Source organism: Tetrao urogallus (genome assembly GCF_951394365.1).
Source record: "Tetrao urogallus genome assembly, chromosome: 8".
NCBI classification, from domain to species: Eukaryota; Metazoa; Chordata; class Aves; order Galliformes; family Phasianidae; genus Tetrao; species Tetrao urogallus.
This window is the reverse complement of record NC_136821.1, coordinates 19,568,104-19,583,256: the sequence shown is the minus strand read 5'-3', so window position 1 is coordinate 19,583,256 and position 15,153 is coordinate 19,568,104.

The window sequence follows — 15,153 nt, the reverse complement described above, 5'->3', positions numbered from 1 at the left end:
CCAGAACTGTTTTCTAATTTCTTTAAAGTCAAAAGAGGTTGCTGGGCTTATGGTATGTGTGCAAATTTGTAGAACCATACTTCTTAAATAAGATTGCTAAATCACTGACACTTATGCGTTATTTTACCATGATATTTTGATATTGTTTCCTAGTGATTGTAAGTTAAGTGGTATTTGTAGTTCAGTAAGGTCCAGCACAGGGAGTTTTATTAGTTTTATACCCCTTTAAATAACACTTGCTAAAACCTGTAGCATATGTTACAGAAAGCTTGTGATACCATTTCTCATTAACAAAACATGATGCAGCAGTCACTGTGTTATTGCCTTGCACATCTTTACTAGCATGTTGTACAGAAATGGTAGAGATGTTCTTCTGTTTGATGGCTGATATGAAAGCCTGTTTTGTGGACTGGTATTTTGAACAGATGCTCATTTGAGCACTTATCCTGAGATGAACACCACCAAAAAGACTTGGAGAAACCACACAGTAAGGCACATGCTTCAAATTATTAATGTGGACTAGGTAATGGATATGTATAGCTTTCCTGTTTTTTTACTTTACTACTTTTTTAATAGTGATTTTCTCTCTGATTTTTTTTTTTATTGAATTGTTCTAATCTTATAAAACTGGATAAGCAGGGGAATTAATGGATCTGCTTAGTGCACTTCCCTGGTTATGGCAAGATCTAGATAATTTGGCTGGGAATGCAAGGCAGAATCTGATGCTCCTATTTCACAGGGGGAAAAAAGCCTACTGAAATTCTAACTTCCTCACAAAAGTATTGTAGAGATTAATTAGCTGATGAAGAACAGTGCTTTGAAGATGCAATGTTTCACAAAAATACTCCTTTAATTTATTAGTGTTTAGGTATATCAACACAGTGGCTTTAACCAGAACTTTGTATGCACAGCTCAGGACAACATAAGGAATTTCAAGATAAGTATCAGGAAGTTACTTTGCTGTTGCCCAAGAGAATGCAATTATTAGTGTTTGGTTTGAGTTCTCTCTACACAACTTAATGTCAGTGCTCTTGGCTAGACAGGCATGGATATATGCCTGAGCAAGGAGAGCACTAACTAATGGCCTGCCCCTAAATTTACTGCAACTGCTGCTACAGTCATTAAGCTGTTATGGATTGCTGTTTTGAGTAACTGGTTTTTATCATTTTACTGGGTAGAGTTTGAGAGAGAGCCTGAGAATTCCTAGGAGCAAAGTAGTACATTTAACTTGCTGGTGCTTACTGTCTTATAGATGATGGCTCAAAAAAATTTCTATAGATAATCCTTAGTTTATTTTAATACTATTGTTTTTTCCAGGCTAAATTAATTAGATTTGAATTTAACCTTGCCTTACTTGATAACTGTAGGAAATCTATTTTACCGGAAATCTATTCCTTGTTTCTCCTAGCAATCAATTCCAGAAATTAAAAATATTCTTTTCACAACTGTTGCTAAATTAAATTAGTTAAATTAAAGCAGAGGTACTTAAACATTATTTGATGCAGTGCTCAGATTTGTCTATTTCTGTATTATTCATAAGGTGTGATATAAAATCAGTTGACTGCAGTCTCCATGGGCTCCTCTATGATAATTTTTAGACAAAATCTCAGCAATAGAGACTCTATTTAGCTGAGCAGCCACACAGAAAATCTGCCACACCTCTCCTTAGAATTAAGAGCTTTTCAAGGGAAGAAGGGACACAGTACTAAAATTCTTAGCTAATAAATCTCCTATCTTGTTTCACAGGGGATTTGTATAATCTTCCTTCTCTAGCTGTATTTTTTCAATGGCTGCTGTTTTCTAGACAGAAGCAAGCAGTCTTCCATGTCCTATTGATTCCTTACTTGTGAAATCAAGATGTGTAAAATGTTATCAGCATCATGAAATAAACACTCCTAACAAGCTTTATTGAAAAGCTCTACAAAATGGGAGCATTGAACTAGCCTTCACATGAACTAATGACATGATCTGCTGTGTTCAAAAATAAATAAATAAATCTTTAATATATTCTGTAAGTTCTAGTTTTCTACAAATTCTTTCAGTCAAAACGATAGATGAGTGCAGGTCCAGTTCTGTAAAGTGAGCTCAGGTAAAACTTGCCAGTTACTTTGGTGCAAATAGTAATTTCATAAATTCTTTCAATGTAAGTTAAGAATGTTCTGCGAGTCTGAGGCTGCACTTCTCAGGTAATTGCTGTCTAAGCTTTTTCATTTACATCAGCTGTCTTCACAACTCTAAGGACAGGAGTGTAATTAGTGTCACATGACTACTCTAATGAAAGCCTTCAGTGTTCTATATTTACTTGTACAGTGCAGTGTAACCTGTTATAGGTAAAGAGTTAGTCTCTGGATGTGACAGTACGCATGTATACACACTATTTTTTGAGTCACTTCCATGCATTTGTACTGTTCCTTACAGTAAACATGTTTCTGCAAGGTTTGGCTTGCACAGCTGCGGACTTAGTTTTTCTAAGATCCAGATGGGGGCACCAACACACATCCATGAAAACAAGTGATAAAATTAGGCAAATAAAATAAAGACAAATGCAATTGTTTATGTGGTAGGAGTGACACAGTACTCCTCAGATTTATGTAATGCTTAGAGTTGTCTTTTCAGAGTTTCCTAAATGTGCTTTACAGTAAATCTGGTTGCAAATAAGTCAGAACAAATGGCTGAAGAGTGGGCTGAATACATCATAGACAGCCCTAATAATGTATTCTGGCTAAGAAACAAAAGTGAGCCATTTGGTAAGTGGGAAGGGAAACTACCATGGCTGTGAGCTGAGTTCTGGCTGGTAAGATCAGTTGGCATTTGGTAGCTAAAAAATGTAATGTTGAGCTGAGTAATAGGAATCCCAGCCATAGCAGCCCTGTGGTCAAACAGCGATCATGAGGTGCCACCATTTGTTCAAAGAACCTGAATAGATAAAAAATGATGATTAAACTGCACAAGCATAATTATAATAAATATCTTGAAGAATGTTTTTTTCCACATGTAAATCATATTGACTCTAAAGAAAAATTACAGAAATACAAAAGCTTTAAGTGGATAACATAGAGCAAATCTTTATAGGAGTTTTCTGTTGTCTTCAGTTTTCTCTGATTTTCCTGATGGGAGAAAGACTCCCCTTTTCAGATTCTGCCTTGTCCCCTGAAATAAGCAACATTCATGCTTGACAGCAGCTTTTAAATCATCTTGAAGTGCCTATTTTTCTAATGCTGCTTTCATAGGGGAAAGATGGGAAGAGTAGACAAACAAAAGCTAAGACAGAAAGCAAATGAGAGACTAGCACAAAAAGAGTAAGAGGTGAGCACTAGACTGGAAGGAAGAGAGATTGCTGGGTCAGAAGTTCACTGAATCCAAGTTTATACAGGATCTGAATTTCTCAAGGATGATAGAGCAGAATCTCATTTAGGAAATTCCACGCAGATAAAGAAAAATGAAGTTACTATTGGGGAAGTAATGGGGATGAAGGTGTCTTAGACGTTAAGCAGAAATAAGGCTTCTAGGAGTACCCAAGAAACACAGTGAGGAAGCACCTTCTCATTGTCCTAATGACTCATCAATAGTAAGGTTTTGGAGTTGTTCCTGTAGAAGGAAAGATGTGATAAAATTATATAATTACTGACAGCCTGTGTTATCCTTCCACATCCACAACTTAACTCTAAAATGTCAGGGTTTTTTTTCCTTTCTAACATTTTTTTTTGACTTTCATTGACAAAAGCTTTATTTCCTTAGCAAGTTAGACCCTCAAACTCTTACTAGTTTGTTAGCCAGCCTTTGCCAAACCATGGTCTCTGAAGAGTGTCTTTAGAAAGTTTGGAGACTTTTAAACTTGTTGCCTTTGATGTGGTGTAATAAGTCTTTTATAGGGTGAATCTTGTGTGGGTAAGAGTGCAGTTATTACATGGTGTTTTTTTTTCCCATGTCAGTCACTGTTTTGTCAGAGTGCTACTCTGCTGCAGTCTGTCACACAGCAACAAAATGCAACAATATTGGCAGGAAGCTTCAACCTTTACTGCCATGTCACTAACATCTGCCTCTGCCTTCACGGGACAATGTAATAAAATAGCAGGCATTACTTTTGGAGCAGCTCTTGTAAAATATTTTAGATTTTAAGGTAAGGTTTCTCAGAAGTGAGGGACACACTGCCTCTTGCTAGCCCTTCTGATTTTAACTTGGCAGAGGAATGGATTTACTCTATCCTCTCTCAAAGAGATGGTTACAGTATCCTTCTGCTGAGAATGCATTATGCAAATCCACCAAAAACACTGGAGCTATTTCCTAGCAGACAAACTAGTGAAATATGTGAATTGTAACAACTCTTTTTTTTTTGAAGACTTCTTTGGTTTTGCTCTCCATAAACCAAGAAATAGCATGTAATCTAATTATAATCTTGTAAAACATTTCAGTATTTGAAATTCATATAGGGCTACTTTTTCCCTGGAAGAAAAGACTAAGGATAACATACCACAATCCAATTACAGCAATAGATGTATTGAAATTAAAATATTTAAACAGATGTACAATGGAAATGAAATCTTTTATAACAGCAGAAGCATGTCTGCTGTACTTTAAGTACTTCTTAGCCATGCCAAAGGAATACTGTAAAAAAAAAAAATCTTTTATGTACTTTTCCTTAAAGCTTACTGTATGAGAATATGGAAGGAGTCTTTTCAGTAGGAAAAAAGGGTAACTTGACATTTCTTGCTTGCCCTACAGCTGCCATTTGTGAGTGCTATGGAAATAGAATCCTAGCCCTGGATTCCTTGCCTGATCTTCTTAAAATGCTGAATGTTGCTTAAAGGTGCTGAGCAAGAAGGAAAGGAGGCACACTATAATGCAGGATGAAACCTGTACAGAAATGCTGCAGTGCTGCGCTTATTTCTCACCTATGTGTTTTCAGTCATTAGCTTATTTTATTGCTTTTTTTAATACAAAGAAAATAGTTAATATCACAACTGATCAGATGTACTCCTCCACAGATGTTATGATAGTTGGGGTCTTGTTTTGGAGAGACGCTGGAGTTTCTGGTATGAATTCCAGTCTTGGGTCTGGAGTAGGAACCTTAATTACTTACAAGGTAGTGAGTCTAAAAGACAGTATCTCTCAGATATAGTTATTGAGAAACTTCTACCTCTATAAGCTGTGTACTTTACTAGCATACTAGAGTCAGTAGTTAAAAAAAAAAAAATCTCCAGCTATCAATCAGCCTTGGTTTTTTTTACATTCATGTACCTGTTATATATTCCCATCAAGCACAAGTACAAAATTCTTAATTTTGATCAAGTAAGTTTAATCACAGGATATTACTTAAAGGCTTTGGAGAAAGTGAAATGGAATCTGTAAATTAGCAGCCCTGAGGCTGCTAAATACAAGAAATATGAACACATTTACTTTGCAGGTACAGAAGCTGCCAGCACTTTTGTACTACTAAAAATTTCTTGAAGATAGTTTATGTCCTAGATATGAATTGTACAGTTGCACGAAGCTTTTGCACTTGCAGCTGCTAAAACATGGAATCAGTTTAACTAGTATTATGTTCTAATGTGTTCCACATTTTCAATTATTTTGAAAGCACAATTTATGCAAATTATGCTTATTTTCTGGCAGAAGAATATTTTATGTCTTAGCAGACACCTCAATTATGAAATGCTATATAAAAGGGATTTGGAAGTACTGTTTTCATATTCATTTATAGTGCAAGAAGCTTATGAGATTTGTATGCCTTCTAATACTTTCCTGGTTTCTTTAAATCTTAACTGTGTCTTGGTTTAGAAATTTAAGCTATTGCCTTTTGTTTTAGGCTTCCTTATTCTAATTTCAGTTTTAAGTGAAACCTCTCATTTCCTCATGGTACACAAAGTAGGGTTTACGTGCAGTCTTAAAAACAGCTTTCCAGGTTTATTGTAACTCAAGTGAATAGGGATCTGAATGTGAATTAGTTCAGGAGTGTATCCAAGTGACCTTATCATCCAAGTGACCCTATCAGCTAAGTGACCCTACTGCTGCTTTGTAGAAATATCGTATTATTTTTCTGAATGTTTTTGCTGTCTAACATTCCACTGCAAGGGACAAAATTGTTCGCCCTGTCCCTACTACTGCAAAGTACCTTCTCCAACATTACCATAAAAACAATTTGTAAAGTGAATTGAATTCACCAGTGCACATGGTCCAGGCCTTTATTCTTCACTCTATGAATATAATTAAATTTGGCTTTAGACAGATGAATAAATACTTCTAAGTGAACTGCACAGCTACGTATCAAAACAGAAATGAAAAGACCATCTGACTGAGAAATGTGTTGGAAAGCTTATGTTGAGAATTCCAGAAATCTTCTTCAAAACAAAGTATCTGAAAACAGCTCCTTTCATTTGTGAAACCAGGCTTTTTCAATTTCTAATAAAAATAGCAAACCTTCTTGGACTGGAGAAGTTAGATAAAATTAAATCAGACTTTTTTGAAGACAAATACAGCTATTGGCTCACAAGTCACTGAACAATAGCTTGCTGGAGGTAAGGGAGATTTGGCTGTCACCAGGAAAGTGAGTTGGTAATTACCAGAGGAAAAAATAACAACCTTCTCTCCCACCTCCAGAAGCAGTATTAGAAAGTCTTTTGATATGAGACTACACTTTTGCAAATAAGAGGAAAATAAGAAAAATGGAGAACACTGATAGATTATTCAAAGCCAAACACTGTTACTTTATTATTCTGAAGTGTTGAGAAACATCTAACACCATTTTAAAATAAGACAAACCAGTTTACATTTAGTGTTCATTTCTGAAAATTCTTACACATTTGCAGCATTAGTCTTGTAGAATTCCTTGGATTTCAGTGGAATAGGATAATCAAGTGTGCATATGCTGTAGTCTTTATGCAATCATGGATTTTTCTTTCTGTAATTCATTTTCAGGTGGTATGGTATTATCACTATGAAAATTGCAATGAGAAGTCTGTTGCTATTATCCAATTTGTAAGAGCCAAACCTAAAAGGTAGAGACAGTAAACTAATTTCAACTCAATGATTGCAAGCATATTAGTAGAAATCAATTATTTCTCCCAAAAAACTGCTTAACAAAAGAACCACTCATCTCTAACCACAGCTGAAAGCACCCTTCTTGTAAAGGTGGCACACCCTTATCACTTCCATGGTTTGGTAGTTCTGAGGAAGCCTGCAAAAAAAAAAAAAAAAAAAAAAAAAAAAAAAAAAAAAAAACTGTCAACTATTGGGTTAAGAAATGGCGAAACTACTGAAACTGAAAAATCACAATGAATTCTTAGTACCTCTGTACTGCATACTTGCCATTTAACAATTTTCTTTATAGAACTACTTGTGTATTCAGGATAGCAGAAGAAACATACTGATACTTAAGGATGAGAAATGTGAGATTTCATGCATCCTGCATTGTGGGTAAAAAGACATGGCTTTGGGAGCACTGACTCTGATTTGGAACGACTCACTTTGTGAAAGGACCAATTGGTGGTGATTTTCATTGGTGTTTTTAATGTGTCTTTAATAATAGTTTCCCATGGTAAATATAACAGAATTAGCTATAGAAGTCTCTACCAGCCACTGATTAATCTGCAGTGGTGGTTGCAGTTTCTGAGCTTCCACTGCTGGCTAAAATATTTTAAAGTAAATATACTGAATTTATCATGGCTTGTAAGGTCATAATTTCATTATGTAGAACTATGTGAAATTTCACTCATAGTCCAAGAAGGCTTGAGAATGTTTTTGCAATTGTTTGTCTAAGTCACAAGTTCACTATTTAAGTAAATCTCACTGTTTCTGCTTACAGATAAAAATGTAAATGTAATGTAAATGACCTTTGAAGATAAGCTACAACTAATTTTAAACATGATGGTTAAGCTTCTTTTGATTTTCAAAATACGATCTCACAGAATTCTGCTGTGCTGAAGCAACTCTTTGAATTGTGAAATAGTATCAGAACTTCTAATATGCCAGAGATATTTGAGTACTACCAACATGTGATACATGATATGTCATTCAATCCCTTTTGATAATACATTTTTGCCTGTGTGCTGTCAATGGATCTGTTTGTTCCATTTGGATTTTCAGTTCTGGCAAATATGCTGAATCAGTAAGTTACTTCAGCTGGCAGTATGAGCAAACCTTTTGTGTACCAGCTACTTTAACTCTATCTAAATCCAACATTATCTTCATCTCTTAATACTTCTCAGTAGAATAAGAGTAGATATCTTTGCAGCTCAAGATGAACAAGACTGAAGTATCTCTATCCCATACCTTTCTTTCAGACATGTTCACAGCACAAAATGGAGGCATTCTTACCATACAGGGCTCCAGAGCAGATGCAGTTTGACTATTCTGAGTAAGGGTCACAGGGTTTCATATTTCCTTCAGTTTAGACCACGCAACACTTGGTGAGCATTAGTCATCTGCTAGGCTTCTGCATGTTGCCCTTATTGGTATGTCTGGAAGGAAAAGTTGCTTTTTTGGTAAGCTGGGATGGCTGAGCAGAGATTTAGAACTGTTCTCAAGTCAGCACTCAGCCTTGTGAGGCCATTAGTACCACCTGACTGACTGCCAGCTGATGAGCAAATTGGCTGTTTTCTCTATGTATGGCAGAGCAGTGTTAACAAGAACAGATGGGCCAACCAGTGAGAACTTCTTGCAATTAGTTGTACATGATTGCGTTGTTCAGTGTTGACTTTGCAACTTGGCATTTCTATTTGTTGCTCACTTGTAAAAAGGTATATCAGGTATGCATTTAATGCTATTTGAGTTCATAAGATTACATGTGTACACATGTTTGTAACTGTCAGGAGTAGAAGTTAAAATATTTTCAGTGAATTTTTTTACTGGCTAAACAAACTGTATCCAAGCAACACAGAAATGGTGCTTCAGTGCTTCAGTTATTCATGACTTGGAAATACAATGTACCTGGTATCTGCCTTTCCCTCACCAACCACTTTAATGTCCAGATTTACTTGGCCTGCTTTATTTCACTGATCTGCAGTATGTTATATCAAAATGAGAAGATCCAATATGAAATTGGTTCATCTCTGCAACAAAAATTAGCAGAACTGTTTGATAGCTGTATGACAAGGCACAAGATTTTCATAGCTTCATTTGGAGAGCAAGATAAGGAGCAACTCAAAAAAAAAAAAAAAAAAAAAAAATTTGTGATTATATTTTTTTGCCATGAAATTGAGTGATTTTCTTACTTGAAGTTCAGAAGGACAGCTTCATAAGCAATACCACTATCCCAGAAATACAGGCTTATATCTGTGCATAACTCAGTAACCTGTCACTTGAACCCATCACACAAAGGTAACATTCTGTGCTTCACTGAAAAAAAAAAAATTGTTACAACTATTGGTTAAAAAGGGATTTAAATATTTAATATTTTAAGTACCTAATTAAGAGACTGGACAGTAGAATGAGATACCTGATCTAGCCTGGGTTCTGGGAACAATCTCACAGCATTAGTGCTGACCTACATGTATTTTGATCAGCTCTCACCCAGTGGCATTTGGCTATTGTTTTCTTTTGGAATAATGCATGTTCCAGAGGCATTGTAATTAACCTTACACAGGTCTTTCCCTTATTATGTATTAATCACATTTGTATGGAAGGTACAGTTTATCACTGAAACTCTTCCCCTTCACAGCATTGGTTTTTTACATGTAGGTGAGGACGACTTTCCTACTTCTTGTCTATGACATTGTATAGGCACATAACATGATGGCTACTAGAAACAGCTATCTTTATTAGCTAAATGCTCCCATAGGCAAAAAGGGCTTCAACAAAAGTGAAGTAAATGGGCTGCTGCTTGGCTGAGTGTGGAGAGAGGCCTGCCAACAGGACACAGAATTTTCAGAACAGTAAACTGTGCAAATGAGAAATACAAGAATTATAAGCCTAGTGTTCTCCTCAAGCTGACATCCTCCCCTTTGGTTGCAGTCCAGCAGCTTTTCAGAGACTTATTTTCAGGCCAATGAAAGTTCTCTTCCTAATTCAACCAGAAGTCACATTTCTGGTCAGCAGCAGTCACATCCAACAGGGTGTGCTTGTGTCCCTCAGCCTGTACCTGTGACCATTAACAGTCTTGAGGAGAAGTGGGAGGCTCTCCTGCTAGGCTTGAAAACAGCAGACAGATGAGATCTGGCAGATTTCCTGATACAACCTGGAACTTAGGTACTTGATATCCTAAGCCTATTTGAAAAGAGTGAGGGAGGTGGAGAAACACATTTTTCAATTTCTCTGTCTCTCAGACCATTCAATAAGCAGTTCTGGAAGTTCCCATTTCTTTAAAAAAAATAATAACAATAATAATAATAATAAGTTTCTAAAGCCAATTGTCTTTTATGTGTAAAGCTTTAAAGAGATTATTTTTTAAATTCTGGAGCTCTTGCTGTGTTGACATACACTTTCGTGCCCAAGTGGTTTCTGAAGAAATACAGCCCTTGGCTGTATTTCATACTACATACTGCAACACCTCACATAGCCTGAGTCCCTGCCATCTAGATTCTAGTAGACTGTATGCTACTTTTTGGCCCACACGTGAAGGATGTCCTGCTCATGGAAGATAGAGCTCTGAGGAGAAGTGATGCCCAATCTCACAGCTGAGTTGGATGAGGATGTGGTTAAACACTTTCAGATCGCATTCAGTACCCCAGAGATGACAACTGCTTAGGACCATGCAAAACAACCAGAGCAAAATGAGCCTGTCATGGGACCTAAACTGTGTTCTTGGAAGGTCTTTTGTAATAAATAGCAAATAAAGTGCAATTTTATTCTCAGAAGTATGAAATAAAAATGCCATGGTAGCGTTTCTAAATGTGTGCAGCGTTAATGCTTCTTTGCAAGGATGATAGGTGGGAGTACTCCTTGAGTTACAGTACCAAGGCAAAACACAGTATGCTTTTAATAGCTTCCTAAGGCTATAGCAATCTAAGTTGATTCCAGTCTAGCTATAAAGAATATGTTTCTTTCACAGGGGATTTTATTTCGATTTATTTCCCATGCTTTTGACTCCTTTACTTGATCCTTTATTATAATCTATTTCAGTTACTGTTTTTGTAGACTCTAGTTTCAAATTGTCATTTTCCCCATTTTTTTCTTTCAGATTGTGGGGACTCCTGTGTTCCTATGAGCTTGGATGAACACTTTCTAGCAGTCTGTGACCTTACAATGATGGGTAAGTACCTTGGAACTGTTCCTGTCTATCCATTAATTTCCAGTACAGCTTCAAAATCCTGTGCGTTAGAATATTTTGCTTGTGTGAACAATATTCAGTCCTGAGTATCCTTATAATTGATTACACGAAAGATGCTTAACAGTTCTAGGGATTTTCTCAAGCATTGCTGTTCCTTGAAATATTCTGAGAAGTGAAGGGTATTGACTGTGTGTGTCATAAGGCTTTGGAAACCTTTGGTTTTTCTTTTCAGTCTTCTGAGCTAAGAGATGAATCACCTTATTATGTGTCCTGTCTCCCATTAGCTTGTTTAGATTTGCACTTACCTCTTTCTGAAGAGAAGTAAAGGTTGATCATACAGATGTTCTGGTATGCAGGTGATAGAATAAGAAAGTTTGCTGTGATTTGTTAGAACTGCTTTCTTAGCAAGGTAGGGAGGGAAGAGTTCTGAACACAGGGCATCATAACTTGTGCTAGTAGCACTTAAAATGCTAATTTCCAGATGGTATATTCAGTTTGGGAAAGAACAATGGGAGCTTAATAATTGGTATCACATAAAAAGCTGGTAGGAATCAATATCCATCAAAAGAACCTGAGTTTTGTGTCCTTTCCTTATATGCTCAAATTAGAGAATGTTATTTTCCAGGAGAAAGCTAGGACTTGCAGTAAGGACTTTTCAATTCTATTGGACAGGGAGTCAAGATAAAAAGTGAAAGATTTCAGGAGCGTAGTGCCAACACTGTTTCTGTGAGAATGAATAAAAATTATGACAGCAACTCCATAAAAGCACCTTCTCATACTTACCTTCATTAAGTAAATGTGTGAACCAGACAGTTCAGAAAAGGCAATCTTTAATGCCAAGTTAATCATCACTGAAAATGTTGTAGGACAGGATGGAACTTAATTGATATATTTTTTTATATTTTAAATTAACCTGAAAAAGTAAAATGTGTCCTTATTCTATTTTTCTGATTAACAGAATGTGATGCTGTTAGGAAATTGTAGTCTGCAGAGTGACAGTCAGTACATGGTGTTTTTTTATATAGGATTGCTACATTTTATAGCACTTCTTAAATCAATGCTGAAGGTTTTGACCAATGCCACTTAGCATTGCCATTTTCTCCCACACCCTTTCAGGCTCACCTTGCTGCTGCTGTCTTCTAAGTGCTCTCTTACTATAGAGGCTCTGGTCAGCAGTTGCAGCAGCTGCAGGAACAGTGTGTTCAGCATGCCAGACTGAAATTCATGTTTCAGGAATGTCTCCTAGGGGGGTTGAGCAATCCAGTCAGATTCATAGTTAAAAGCTTCTCACTGTAACACAATTACCCTGCAGTGGAGAGGAGGAATGGTTGGCACTTGTTTGCTACGAATGTGCCTTGCAAAACCACTGTTATGAAATCCTCAGGTGAAAATCCCTCTGAGAATGGGGTTTACCTGTGCTAGAATTACAGGCTGCTGAACTGGGGATATGAAGGGGGGAGGAAGAGAGCAATCAACAACATTGTGTTAGCTTTAATATCACGTTGCCCAAAAATATTACCACTGTCCAGTAGGATCTCAACTATGTTGGGAAGTTGTGGTTTTGGGAAACCATTTAGGAAAGCGTTTTTTTTTTCTGTTTTTTATTCTTATTGTCAGAAGAAACACAGAAAGGCTTTGCAGAGAATAAATCTGCCTTAGACAAGTGGGGCGTTCTCACTGACCATGTTACAAATTTAACTGGCTTATAGCCATTGAATTTGCAATTTCCATTACACATTCTGCAATTCTGGCTTAGTCTGAGTCATGGCCAGAAAAAAATAAGAGAGGAAACTGCCACTGTCTGGCTGAACTGTCTCATTTTAAAATGTACTGTGTATTTTTGTTTTGTGATTCCCACAGTCAAGTCCTAGCCTCTCAGCCCACTGGGGAACAAAAGCACGGGTATCTAAACTTGGTCATCTTTGTAACAACTTTCTGTGTCCTTGTAAGTGAAACAAAGGCACGCAGCAAGTGAGGCAGAATGTTGAAGCATGCATATGCTAGTGGTAGTTCTGTGAAGCAGGTTAAGAAGAAAAGATCAAGAGATGCTTTGGATGTTTTATAGATTATTTAAGGATAGAGCCAGAGACTAGACTGGTAATTAGAGCTTAATGGGAGCTTGGGAAGGAGATAGGCCAGACTACAGTTGGAGTTAAAGCATTTGTTCCCAACTCAGGTGAGATTTAATCAAAGGGAATAGAGAAGAAAATGAGTTGAATAGTGGTGTAAGCAAAAATACGGAGAGAAAAGTCTTTGAGAGATGGCTAGGGACATAAGGGAAAGCTGCCTGGAAGTTGTCTCTCAGGACTTTCAGGGGTTCACTCCAGGGACTCGAGCACAAAATTGGTTTCTTATCTAAGAATACCGAAGAAACATCTTAGTTCCTTGTGAATGTACTCATCAGCAAGCAGTATGACAACGATAAGCCAATGCAAAGGTCAGAATAGACATAAAGCAGAGAGCTTGCCTATGTTAGATCTGCACAACCTCTTTGATTTGCAGATATTGTCTAATTTTTGGCCTCACACAAACCTTCCTCAGTCATGTAATTTGAGAAGTCCCAAGCATAATTTTCTCCTTTACACACTTTCTTCTGGAGTCCAGAACTGATGCGCTTTTGAAAGTGTATCTTGTAAGGTTTTATGCAAGTGGATGGTCAGTGCACAGAGAAGATATGATTCATAGCCTTGTCAGACAGATCTGAAACCTGCATATAGAATAAGAATCTGATGTTATAGCAAGGCTTCTAGTCTGGAGAGAAGGATAAAGTATAACATCTGAAACAGAAACAGAAGACTGAATTTTTGTGATGTTAAATTCGAGCTGGTGGCCCAGATGTTACTAAAGGCATCATGCTTTTTTCTTCCAACCTGCAACAGAATATGTAGCATACACTTGTTGAGTTAAATTAGGCTACTGAGACAAATATCTTCTGGGCAAATTAAAAGAGACTTGAATGAACAGTGCAAACTTGTGTAATCACTCAAAGTTGCACGTGAGCAGTGATTTTAAACACCTGGAGGAAATGATTTCTGGAAATATCTATCTTTGTGTAAGGGAAGAACAAGAGAAACGTAAAAAATGGGGGGGAAAAAAAGAGTAAGAAAACATAAAATACAGCCTGAAATAGCAACAGCAGAATGATGGCTAGAAGAAAAATCCATACATTTAGAACTGAAACCTAGTGAAGCTACAAGCAAAAGCAGTCAGTGTTGTTGTTCAGATACTCCTAGAAGCTCAAAATCAGATCTTCATACATTCTCTTCAGAGATCCTCTGCTCTTATCATTAGCTTTTTTGCCAACAGAAACAGTCTGCAGAGTCTCAGATATGAAATAACCATGTAGGCCAAGAAGATGTAACAATAATAAATACCTTTTGTGTCCTTCAAAATGAGTCATGTTTTTCAAAAGGTAACAGGGATTTAGTCACAATGAACAGGCAGTGATGGTTCAGCAATTACACTTTCAGCAGAATGTCAGGCAATCTGCACTGAACTATGAGAATGCATCTGTACTGATCTCATGGAAATATACAGGGGTATTTGTTTTCACACAGCCAGAAGTGAAAGCATTACTCAGAACCAGAAGTATAAAAGAGAGACTGATGAGTAGCCAAGTTTCCCAGCAGACAAGGCTAATAGATTTCTAAACCCTCTTATAGTCTTCTTTGATTGGCATCCTGGAAGAATGTTTTCGTAAGAGATTATCCGGATTTCTTTTAAGGTTGTGTACTCCCATTGTATAGCTCCAGGTGACTTCTAGAGGCCTAAAACACAGTGCTATCCATTCTCTGCTTCCAGGAATACTTAAGAATGCATCAAATGTTAAAGATGTGACAGTTGATCACAAGTGCATGCTGGTTTGTCAGAACATTTGTATACAGACATTTTCAGAAAATCCTTGAAGAGAAGCCATGTCTACTTTTGTAGCACCTAATGGAAGGTTATGT